The 11,158-nt window shown below is 36.5% G+C and overlaps 1 long non-coding RNA gene across 1 annotated transcript in view; it reads left to right on the top strand.

The window, feature by feature from the left end:
* Nucleotides 1–7,328: 7,328 nt before the first annotated feature.
* Nucleotides 7,329–11,158, top strand: part of LOC137850129 (uncharacterized) — a 182,843-nt gene continuing 179,013 nt past the window's right edge. Inside the window, exon 1 of the long non-coding RNA XR_011092286.1 lies at nucleotides 7,329–7,358. This is a non-coding gene — a long non-coding RNA (uncharacterized lncRNA). The remainder of the gene's footprint in view (nucleotides 7,359–11,158) is intronic.

Here is an 11,158-nt window from a genome sequence, read left to right as displayed (position 1 = left end):
ATTCCAAGTAAATATGTGAAACAATCAAAATAAATTAAAAAAAAAAAAAGGGAAAATGTATAATTATGTGGGATGAAACAGTTTCCCTTCTTTTACCAAGAATGAAATCTGCAAAATCTCAAATATGATGAAATGTATATATCTATCTGAGCAATTCACTTACATTTTCTTTTTGTTTGTTATATATATATATGTATATGTATATGTATATATATATATAATTTCAAGTTACCTGGGAAAAAATAACATGACTGGAATTTTTTCAGCATTTTTATTTTGAAGTTTCAATAAGATGATATTTTAACTATTCCATTTCTGCTGTGTTTTTCTTTGTTTCCTTTGTTATTTTTACTTTTTCTCCTTGTCCATTTTGCCATTTTTCAAATAATTTCTCTTCGAAATTTTCAATGTGTTTCCTGTGTGTTTGTACACCTATGTGCTATCAAAATCCTGTTTAATATATACAGAGTTCTCGTCCACTTTTGAAGAACTTCGAAAATTTCTCATCCAATTTGAAGGAATACAGCAATGTCTATGGTTTTCATCTTTCTGAATTCTTATTTACTTATTTCTTAGTTACATACACACATGCCCAAGCATGTTCTTTCGTGTGTATATATTTCCATATATTTTTGGAGAGATATATATATATGGAAGAGATATATATATCTCTTGAAGAACAGACACCCTGGTGACAGGACGAGGGGGAATAGGCTAAAGTTGCGCCAGGGGAGCTTTAGGTTAGATGTTAGGAAGAACTTCTTTACTGAAAGGGTTGTTGGGCACTGGAACAGGCTGCCCAGGGAGGTGGTGGAGTCACCATCCCTGGAAGTCTTCAAAAGACGTTTAGATGTAGAGCTTAGGGATATGGTTTAGTGGGGACTGTTAGTGTTAGGTTAGAGGTTGGACTGGATGATCTTGAGGTCTCTTCCAACCTAGAAAATTCTGTGATTCTGTGATAATGGAAACCAATTTCTGGTTTGGAAACAATATCCGCCTTGAAGAAAAAAAAATAATATATATATATATATATATATATACACACATATATTTTCATGCCCACTGTGGCATGAAAAAAGTAGTGCTTTTGATATTTTTCCTCTTTTACCTTCATTATCTGTAATAACTTTTATATCCATCTATATCTATCTATGAAACTATATACTGTAGTATATAGTATAAAACTATAATTATATATACTTAAGTATATATATATTACTTATGTATATATATAATATATATATTATATTACATATTATATATATCTACATATATAATATGTAATTATATTATATATACTTTTATATAGTGTATATATATAGTATGCATAGCATATATACTATATATACTATGTATACTATATATAACAATATATATAGTATATAGTATACAACTATACTATAAAACTACAGTTTTATAGTATAAAACTATAACTTCTTTATCTATCTATGAAAATATAATTCCCATTTCTCACCATACTCTCAATTTGGTGATCTCACTCAAAAAGCCATATGGAAACAAGTTAGTTTGGATACCAAAAAATAAAAAAAAATATTTAGCACATTTATTAATTGAATTTGGAAGCAATAGAGTAATTATATTATTTTAAACACAGAGATATTATTATAAATACAGACAACAATTATCTAATAATAATTTTATAATTATATTTGCTTATATATTTTTAAATAATAACTCTTTATATAATAATTTTCTCCTTGCTTGCTGCATGGACTGTTTACTTTACTGGGTCACATATACCTCCTTTGTTTTATCTCACTTATTTCACAAATATTTACACCATCCTTATCTCAACTTGGAAAGTTGCAATCGTGTCTTATTGTTGTTGTTGTTTTGTTTCAGTAAGCATCATTGTCATCTTTAAAATATATTAAACTCCTGAATACTTTGGAGCATACATATTTTTATGGAGTTTATTTTCACAGTCTGTATCACTTTTGGAAATATTTGTCTTGCTTTTTTTAGACTCTGTCTTCAAATGATCTGAATTGTGACCACTATTGAAAATCTGAAATACCTGCCAAAAATTGGCAACAACATGATTTGTACTACCACATTATGTGGAGCTAACAAGTACATATTTTATTATTTGTTCTGCATTTCTTCATCTGCATGCTGGTTGCACAGCAATTTCTAAGAAGTTAATATATTTCCTCTGAAAATTGTCCATTATTATTTTATTTATTTAAAAAGTAAACAAGGAAAACTTCAGCATTGCTCTGTTTTTTGAAACAAACAAACAAAAATCAAAAAAAAAAAAAAGAAAGAAATGGAGAATATAATATGTATGCACGTATATTTCAAGATAAAAGCAAAGGTGTAAATCAAATACCAACAGAACTAGTTCACAGGGCTTCTGTTTTGAGACAGACAAGAACAAAATCCTAGACCATAAAAGTTCTTTGAACCAAAGATTTCTGACAGGCAGACACCATGAGGTTATCTGATATTTTTTTTAAATGTATGGAGCACTTGTTAATATGTAGTTTGCCTGATGAAAGCCTAATTGAATGAACACTATTACAGCTTCAGGGAGGGAAAAACACATAATAAAACAGATGTCAGGGATCATCCAACAAGTACGTTAAGACAGTGCTAATACAACTTTCTTGGTAGTCATAGTCATTCTGTTGATCATTGTTCTAAGCTCATAAATAATGCAAATTACTGTTGGTTTATATGTTGTGAAAATGTAAGTTCAACTAATCTCTCCAAACTCGGAAGCTTGGTGTAGGGAGCTTGGATAAATCCATAACATTTGCAATTATCTGGCTGCCATAAATATGAAATATTTTCTGAATTAAGCCATCATTATTTCCATTCAGAGATATCTTAATCTCTGATTTTTCACTGAAAGTGTTTGTTGGAAACAAAATGTTTGTTGGAAAACATTTGGTTATGTCTATACTAGTAAACCAAATAAGCCTGTGAATGTTTATGTGCATCAAAGCTAGCAAAACAGAATGGTCTGCATCTTGTCTGGTAAGCTATTTTTACTTTTGAAAAAAGGTGAAAATTACTCATGGGACCTTGAAAATTGTATCTTTGAATACTTCCTTGAGAATTCAAGCTCTTAGATCATGCTCAGCAATAGTTTGGACAATGCTAGTCAATGCAGGCTAAGGGCTCTTTTAGCTCAGGAACAGTATAAGAGGTTGTATCCCAGGGCCCAGGAATGCCCTGTAATGTGCATTGTGTGCTATTGTATTAAAGGCTAGGACTCCAGGACTTGCCAGGTCCTGCACCTGGGGCGCAATAACCCCAAGCAGAGCTACAGGCTGGGAAGCTGTCTGTAGTGGTTGGAAAGCTGCCAGGCAGAGAAGAACCTGGGCATATTGGTGGATAGTCAGCTGAATAAGAGCCAGCGGTGTGCTCAGGTGGCCAAGAAGGCCAACAGCATCCTGGCTTGCATAGGAAGCAGTGTGGCCGGCAGGGCTAGGGAAATGATTGTCCCCCTGTACTTGGCTCTGGTGAGGCCGCACCTCAAGTACTGTGTTCAGTTTTGGGCCCCTCGCTACAAGAAGGACATTGAGGTGCTCGAGTGAGTCCAGAGAAGGGTGACGAAGCTGGTGAGGGGTCTGGAGAACAAGTCCTATGAGGAGCAGCTGAGAGAGCTGGGATTGTTCAGCCTGGAGAAAAGGAGGCTCAGGGACGACCTTATCACTCTCTATAAGTACATTAAAGGAGGCTGTAGTGAGGTGGGGGTTGGTCTGTTCTCACACATGCCTAGTGACAGGATGAGGGTGAATGGGCTAAAGTTGCACCAGGGGGGCTTTAGGTTGGATCTTAGGAAGAACTTCTTTACTGAGAGGGTTGTGAGGCATTGGAAAGGGCTGCCCAAGGAGGTGGTGGAGTCACCATCCCTGGAGGTCTTTAAAAGATGTTTAGATGTTGAACATAGCGATATGGTTTAGTGGAGGACTTGTTAGTGTTAGATCAGAGGTTGGACTTGATGATCTTGAGGTCTCTTCCAACATAGACAATTCTGTGATTCTGTGATTCTGTGACTCTTGTGCCATCTAAAGGGTATCTTATAATATTAATATATTATGAACGGCATCCTCTCTTGAAAACAACAACAACAAATAACAAAACAAAAACAGAAAACAATCTTTCTCTACAGAGCAATTCTGTTTTGTAAGGTTTAACTGTCTGTGATGGTCAAGAGAAATTTCATTTTTATTTGTATTTATTTATTTATTTATTTTTCTCCCTCTCCATTGCGTGCTTTGCAGCACATAACAAAAATGAGAGAGAATCCTATCAACAGTACATAAGGATTTAATTAGAGTTTATTAATTTGTTTTTCACTCACTCATTTTTTAGTAAATATCATAACATAATGGCACAGATACTTCAGCGATTAATAAAATAAATTAAAAGGATACATAACTCCACAGACTTCACGGATCAAATAACCATGAAAAGGGAGGAGGGCACTTTTATTACGACTGCAGTTTACTTTTAATGAAACATTGGTTCCCACAATCACTTGGATTAATTTTGGTTTAAAAATGGAATGAAAGAGTCCTTCAGCAGTCATTATGCAAAAAATAAACTAATACAAAACAAAATAAAAGTGATCTCTATTTATTTCCAGATTCTGCTGCCTTTTCATGTCCTGGAGATTATCTTATTCCTACTACATAAAGCAGAACCTATATCTATGTGTAATTTATTATCTAAAAGTACTAAAAAAAATGCATGATGCCTTATAATCATAAAAATTCTTGAAACAACCTTGATTCTCACAAGGCAACTTCAAAATTTTCAATCATTTTTTTCTTATAGAAAAGAAACTCTAATGGAGGCAAGCAACATAACCTATTTTTATTTTCCTTGTTACAACAAATTCTGACTGAAATGCCTTGTGGTAACAACAATAACAGTAAGGCAGTAAAACAGGCATAGGTAAAGTGGTGTGCCAAAACAGTAAGTGCTTTAATTCTGTGCACTTTAGTGATCTACTTTGTTTCTGCTTCTTATTTATTTGATTATGGACATGAAAAAATGTATTATAAATATTAGAAAAAAAATTTAGAGTACTGAGAAAATATATTTTTAATATATAAATTTTGTATGAAATGAAGTAAAAAAAAAAAAATACAGCAACTAGGAAAGAAAAAAATGAAAGGAGATCACATCTGAAAAATAGGTTGAAACTGTTACATGATTAAGCAATGTGACCCCACCACAGTGTTGCACCAGAATGCAACATCTAGACTGCATTACTAGTAGGTCAAGGGAGGTGATCCTTTTCCTGTGCTCAGCCCTGCTGAAACCACATTTAGAGTGCTAGGCCCAGGTCTGTCTTTCCCAGAAGACATATCTGGAAATACTAGAGGGAGTCCAGTGAAAGGCATTGGAAATGATTAAGCATCTAATGGAAAAGGAGGTGCTGAAAAAGCTGGGACTGGTCTGCCTGGAGAGAGCTCACAGATATGCCAATATGCTCGTTTTTCTCTTTGTCCCTTACCATTTAATTTCATTTTCCAAGCAGTAAAATCAAGAAATTATATCTATCTTTTATGTTCAGTCATTCAGTCATAGTTCATTGATTTAACATATACACACACACATATCTGTAATCCCTTATTATTTTTCCATTACTTAAATTGCATAACAAATGGTTTCAGTTGGAAGGTCATCTGGTCCAACCCAGAGAGGGTTGCCATGTCTAGGTGATTTTTGAATATCTCTATGAAGAGAGACTCCACAACCTCTCTGGGAAGGCTGTTCAAATATTTGACTACCCTCAGGGTGAAATATATATATGTGTATATATATATAAATATATAATTATATATAATATTTTTTTCTCTGATGTTTAAATGCATTTTTCTGTATTTTAGTTTGAGCTCAAGGAAGACACTCCCACATTCACTATGCAATTTAAAGAATTCCGTAAACATTTTTTGAATATTTAAATTGGAAATCAATTTAATAATATTTCAAATATGATAACAAAATAATAAATATACAGATTTTATTTAGAGTAAAAGTCCCAGTACTGATTAGATCTGTTGAAATGGGTAGCACATTTTCTCGCTCCAAATTTTAAAGCCACATCATTCCATTATCCAAAACAGTTCAAAGTACAATTGTTCATTGATGATTGAAAACCTGTACAAGAAAATGTACTTTAATACTTGTCTTCAAACAAAGATGTTTTCCATGTACAAATAAGGCTTTTAGGGATAAAATGAATCTCTTTAAGACTGACTTTTTAAAAAGTCTTTATAAACGTGAGATTTCAAGCATCAGTCAAATTTAACAAAAACATATTTTAAAGTAAATTTAAAAAGGGCAGTGAGTTTCTAAATAAGACCAGAGCATCCATGTATGTAATATAAATAAAATTAAATACATCTTAAAGATGAAACAAATTATTCCTTGTTGCCAGTACCTATGTTCAAGTTATTTTCTGACAACAGCAGTCCACTGGGATCAAAAGCAGGAAAATACTTTCCTGCTTTTTTTATAAATGATCCAGCTGAAGACAGCGAGGGCAGAAAAAATAAAGAACTTAGACAATAGGATGCACACATTGGTGTTGTGGTGATAATGAGTTTTCAACAATTATATTTTCATTTAACTGAAATGGAAAAAATGTAAAATAATATAATCAGAATGTAAAATATTTTAAGAAGATCTGCCTGGGTATCTAAGATTAAGAAATGGCTATACATTTCAAAATCTTGAGTGGTTTTGTTGTTTTTAATTTTATTTTAAGTTAAAACACTTATCATTTATTTGTAATTTATATATATACGTTACTCATATTAAAAAAAAAAAAAAAAGGAAAAAAAGTTCCTGCACTTCAAAAGGCTTGCAAAAGAGATAAAAGATAATAAGAAGGTTTTTTTGTGTTTTTTGTTTTGTTTTGTTTTGTTTTGTTTTTGTTTTTTAAGTATGTAAACAGTAAAAGGAAGACTAGGGATAATGTGGGTCCCTTGCTAAACGAGGAGGGTGTCCTAGTAACGGGAGATGCTGAGAAGGCGGAGATACTGAATGCTTTCTTTGCTTCAGTCTTTGCTTCAAGGACTCCCCCCCAGGACTCCCCAACCCTGGCTGGGAAATGGAGGGCTCCCCCCTTGTTGACAAGAGAGTGGTTTGGGAACGTCTGAGTGGGCTCAGTGCACACAAATCCATGGGGCCTGATGGGATGCATCAGAAAGAAAACATGTGTGCTATATGTGTGTCAGGACAGGTGACCCAAATTAGCCAAAGGGGTATTCCATACCATCTGACGTCATGCTAAACAATATATAGGGGTGGCTAGCCGGGGGGAGGGGGCGGGACTGCTCGGGGTTAGGCTGGGCATCGGTCAGCGGGTGGTGAGCAATTGCATTGTGCATCACTTGTTTGTACATATTATTAGTAGTAGTACTATTATCACCATTGTATTATTATTATTATTATTATTATTATTATTATTATTATTATTATTATTATTATTATTATTTTCCTGTCTTATTAAACTGTCTTTATCTCAACTCACGGGCTTCACTTTCCATTTCTCTCCCCCGTCCCAGAGAGGGAGGGGGAGGGGGAGCGAACGGCTGTGTGGTGTTTAGCTGCCGGCCGGGTTAAACCCCGACAATGTGTTTTATTTTATATGTGCTAAGGAAGCTGGCAGATGTGATCACTGAACTGCTCTCTATAATCTTTGAAAGGTCTTGGAGAACAGGAGAGGTGCCTGAAGTTTGGAGGATAGCCAATGTCACTCCGATCTTCAAGAAGGGCAGGAAGGAGGATCCAGGAAACTACAGGCCAGTCAGTCTCACCTCTGTCCCTGGAAATATGTTGGAACAGCTCATTCAGGATGCCATGTCCAAGCAATTGGAAGAGAAGCTTATGAGGAGTAGTCTGCATGGATTCATTAAGGGGAAGTCATGCTCGACCAACCTCATTGCCTTCTATGATGGCATCACCAGCTGAGGGTGATGAGGGGAGAGCAGTGGATGTCATCTACGTTGACTTTAGCAAGGCTTTTGGCACTGTCTCCCATGACATCCTGCTAACAAAGCTGAGAAAGTATGGGACTGAGGAGTGGACGGCAAGATGGGTTGAGAACTGGCTGACTGGCCAAGCTCAGAGGGAGGTGATCGGTGGCACAGAGTCCAGCTGGAGACCCATGACTAGCGGTGTTCCTCAGGGGTTGATGCTGGGTCCAGTCTTGTTCAACATCTTCATCGATGACCTTGATGATGGAATAGTGTCTGTCCTCAGCAAGTATGTTGGTTAAACAAAGCTGGGAGGAGTGGCTGACACTCCAGAAGGCTGTGCTGCCATTCAGTGAGACCTGGACCAGCTGGAGAGATGGGCAGGAAGAAACCAAATGAGGTTTAATAAGAGCAAGTGTAGAGTCCTGCACCTGGGAAGGAACAATCCAAAGTATCAGTACAGGCTGGGGGACGACCTGCTGGAGGAGCTCAGAGGAGAAGGACCTGGGGGTCCTGGTGGATGACATGTTGACAGTGAGTCAGCACTGTGCCCTTGTGGCCAAGATGGCCAATGGGATTCTGGTGTGCATTAAAGTGTGGCCAGCAAGTCAAGGGAGGTGATCCTCCCCCTCTACTCTGCCCTGGTCAGGCCTCACCTGGAGTACTGTGTCCAGTTCTGGGCTCCCCGGTACAAAAAAGACAGGGATCTCCTGGAAAGAGTCCATCGGAGGACCAAAAAGACGATATGGGGTCTGAAGCCTCTTCCCTATGAAGGAAGGCTGAGAGACCTGTGTCTGTTCAGCCTTGAGAAAAGAAGACTGAGAGGGGATCTCATCAATGTGTATAAATACCTGAGGTGTGGGAGACAGGGGGATTTGGCCAACTTCTTTTCAGTGGTTTGCAGGGACAGGATAAGGAGTAATGATCACAAGACAGAGCACAGGAAGTTCCGCGCCAACTTGCAAAAGAACTTCTTCATGGTGAGGGTGACAGAGCACCAGGGAGATTGTGGAGTCTCCTTCTCTGGAGAAATTTAAGGCCTGTCTGGATGCCTACCTTGGCAGCCTGCTCTAAAGAACCCAATGATCTTTCAAGGTCTCTTCCAACCCCTTCAATTCTGTGATTCTGTGGTTCCTGTCATCTTCAGTATGGAATAATGTCTCTGCAGTTAACTGTTTTGATGGTATGTGTCATACCATCACATTATTTCTTAGATATGGTAGTAATTTTAAATAAAACCCTATGACAGAACATAATCCAAAACTTGTTAGTAAAATTAATAATTTTTGTGTTGATTTTTAATGTGAATACTTTATCTTCTTCCTTTTTTTTTTTTTTTTCTTTTTTTTTCTGATTTGTCTGGGAAATAACCTCATTTTTGTTTTTTTATTTTATTTTATTTTATTTTATTTTATTTTATTTTATTTTATTTTATTTTATTTTATTTTATTTTTATTTTTAATAATTTCTTGAAGTCTTTTATTTTTTCAGTAATTATCAATCTTCTGTGTAGCACTGCAGTCATTATTGAATAGCCAAGAGCAGAGGGTATTCATTATTAGCAAGAAGTCTATAGTTGGAAGCCGGTAACTAGCAGGGTACCCAAGAGATGAGTACTAGATGCAGTGCTGTTTAACATCTTCGTTAATGATCTGAATGTTGAGGCAGAGTGTACCCTCAGCAAGTCTGCAGATGACACAAAGCTGGTAGGAGTGGCTGATAGACCAGAGGTTCATGCTGCTATCCAGATGGACCTTGAAAGGCCAGAGAAATGGGCTAACAGGAGCCTTATGAAGTTCAACAAGGAGAACTTCAAGGTCCTGCAGCTGGAAAGGAACAACCATGTGCATGAAAATATGTTGGGGTTCACCCAGCTGGAAAGCAGCTTTGCAGAACTTAGGGGTCCTAGTGGACACAAAATCGAACCTGAGCCATCCATGTACCCTTGCTGCCAAGGAAACTAATGTTATCCTGAGCTGCATTAGGCAAAATATTGCCAGCGGGACAAGGGCAGTGATAGTTCTCCTCTACTCGTCACTGATGAGTTCAAATATGGAGTTTGGGTCCAGTTCAGGGCTCCCTAGTACAAGAAATACCTTGACACTACTGGAGAAAATCCAATATAGGACCACAAAGATGATGAAGGGACTGGAGCTTCTCTCCTATGAGGAAAAGTTGAGAGAGACTCTTCAGCCTGGAGGAGAGATCCTACTGATAAGATCTTATCAATGTACATAAGATCTTATCAATGTACATAAATATCTGAAGACAGGGTCTGAAGAGCATGGAGCCAGGTTCTTCAGTAGTGCCAAGTGTGAGGACAAGTCAGTGGGCGCAAACTGAAACACAGGAGGTTCAATCTGAACATCAAGAAGCGCTTTACTGTATGGGTGGCTGAGCACTGGAATGGAATGCCCAGAAAGGCTGTGCAGATTCCCTGCTTGAGATCTTCAAAAGCCATCTGGACACAGTCCTGGGCAACATGCTCTAGTTGTCCTTGCTTGAGTAGAGGGTTTAGATAAGAATACCATTCCAGCCAAAATCATCCAGTGATTCTGTCATATGCACATTGTTTAAGATTTCTCTTACTCCCTTTTACTTTGAGGTTTAATGGAGGCATACACATCATCTTTCCTTTTTATGATTACTGAAAATGACTGAGTAAATATTTAGGTACAAGTATTTTTGTACCTAAGATTGTACCTTACTGTTAGGCAAATGGGTTGTTTGAGAATTATTGTTATTATTCCACCTGTTTTCCTACTATTGTAAAAAATGTCAGGAATGTTCACAGTCAAAATTTGGAAATGTTTTTATCTAATCTCACATAAACTCTCTAATGTAAGCTTACTACTAACATACTACTTTCACTTAAACTATGATTTCTAAGTTGTTCTGCATACATTTTGCTCTCTGAATGTTCATTGCTAACCATAGTAGCGGACTTGGTCTTACAGAAATATAAACATGAGGTTATTTTTTGCACTTTTCATAATTCCATTGTGATCATTGAGATGAATTATATGAATGTCTGTTCAGTAACATATTTATAATTTGCAGGAAGGATCAAGATATGATTACATGGTTGGCATAATCAAATACTGTATGGCAAAAGGTTGTATTGCAGACCTCACCAACACGTGTTTTTTACTTTCTAATGAGGCCCTAATTTAGATTGCAAATGCATGCTT

The sequence above is a fragment of the Anas acuta genome, chromosome 1 (genome assembly GCF_963932015.1).
Source record: "Anas acuta chromosome 1, bAnaAcu1.1, whole genome shotgun sequence".
Lineage (NCBI taxonomy): Eukaryota > Metazoa > Chordata > Aves > Anseriformes > Anatidae > Anas > Anas acuta.
The sequence above is the reverse complement of the archived record's forward strand: the minus strand, read 5'-3'. Positions and strand labels throughout refer to the sequence as shown.